Source organism: Salvelinus sp. IW2-2015, linkage group LG32 (genome assembly GCF_002910315.2).
Source record: "Salvelinus sp. IW2-2015 linkage group LG32, ASM291031v2, whole genome shotgun sequence".
Lineage (NCBI taxonomy): Eukaryota > Metazoa > Chordata > Actinopteri > Salmoniformes > Salmonidae > Salvelinus > Salvelinus sp. IW2-2015.
Genome location: NC_036871.1, coordinates 1977326 through 1979077, shown reverse-complemented (window position 1 = coordinate 1979077; position 1752 = coordinate 1977326). Strand labels below are relative to the sequence as shown.

Below are 1752 nucleotides of genomic sequence, written 5' to 3'. Positions count from 1 at the left end.
TGGTAAATCACGCGGGAGTTTACGCATCGTCTAGTAGTCGCGAAAAATTGAATTACGCGGCTGTATAGAGATGACACCAAAAGAAACGTTCTGAGCCTAAGGAAAGCGAGAGATAGGACGGACAAAAAAGCTAGGAGATACTCAAGGTTCGAGGTATGTGAGCTGAGAGCAGTGCTGGACGCATGTCGCCATCTGTCGAGGGCACGCCGCTTCTCGTCTGATTCTCCATGGAGTAATTGTGGATTACATGTCAGATATCAACAGAGAAGGTATATTTTGGGGGTGATTCTATATTGACTGGCTTTCATCAAGTTGCCCACTCAAGAAAAAGCATCAAACTGTAACTAGTGCCTGCAACCTAGGTTCAGATTATCAGGTCAAAGCCTACCCAGGGGTAGTATCAAACATGCACAGTTATGGAACAGCGGCTACTGTAAGAGACACACACACAGGTACAGACAAACACATACCCACACAAACGCTAGCACATGCACTCTACACACACGCTTCCATTGTAATATTGTTGTATGGTCATATTCTACATTTTGTATTGCAGATATGTAGTGGTGTAATAATGTTATATGACGTACTGTTTATCTTTTGTTCCTTAATGTGTTTGGACTCCAGGTAAACTAGCTGCTGCCTTGGCAACAGCTAATGGGGATCCTTAATAAATAACAATACATACAGTTAACATATATAAACCCTGGTGGCAATAAAACATTTAAAGGAATCACATATCTGAGTTGAGATGTGACAAATGCTATGATGCTGCTATTTCAAGAGGGTCGTTCCATGAAATTAGTCCCTTTTGGGTAGTGTAACCTGAAAAGCAGTCACTAATCTCTCGAGTGGCTAGATGTTCTTTACCATTCGGCCATCAGATTTTCCACCAATGCTCCTTATAGGACACATCACTGCACTGCATCACTATACTCCTCTGTAAACTGGTCATCTCTCAAGACCCACTGGTTGATGCTTATTTATAAAACCCTCTTAGGCCTCACTCCCCCTTATCTGAGATATCTACTGCAGCCCACATCCTCTATATACAACACCTGTTCTGCCAGTCACATTCTGTTAAAGGTCCCCAAAGCACACACATCCCTGGGTCGCTCCTCTTTTCAGTTCGCTGCAGCTAGCGACTGGAACGAGCTGCAACAAACACTCAAACTGGACAGTTTTATCTCAATCTCTTCATTCAAAGACTTAATCATGGACACTCTTACTGAGAGTTGTGTCTGCTTTGTGTGATGTATTGTTGTCTCTACCTTCTTGCCCTTTGTGCCGTTGTTTGAGCCCAATAATGTTTGTACCATGTTTTGTGCCGCTACCATGTTGTGTTGCTACCATGTTGTTGTAATGATGTGTTGCTACCATGCTGTGTTGTCATGTGTTGCTGCCTTGCTATTTTGTCTTAGGTCTCTCTTCATGTAGTGTTGTGTTTTCTCTCTTGTGATGTGTGTTTTGTCCTATATTTATATTGTATTTATTTTTTTGTTTTAGTCCCAGGCCCCCGTCCCCGCAGGAGGCCTTTTGCCTTTGGTAGGCCGTCATTGTAAATAATAATTTGTTCTTAACTGACTTGCCTAGTTAAACAAAGGTTAAATCTTTTTTTTTTTAAACAATCACATGAAATAAAGACAAATCTTCAGAAATTACTTTGGCAAAGCAACAAAATAATATTTTCGCATTAGCATAATTTGCTCTACAGATTAAACTGCCTCTTATTCAATTATTGCTCTTACTATA

The 1752-nt window shown here is 41.0% G+C and overlaps 1 protein-coding gene across 1 annotated transcript in view; it reads right to left on the bottom strand.

Moving 5' to 3' along the window:
• The window catches only part of LOC139023506 (SLAM family member 7-like), a 21037-nt gene that overhangs the window by 15645 nt on the left and 3640 nt on the right, over window positions 1-1752 (bottom strand). The window lies entirely within an intron of this gene.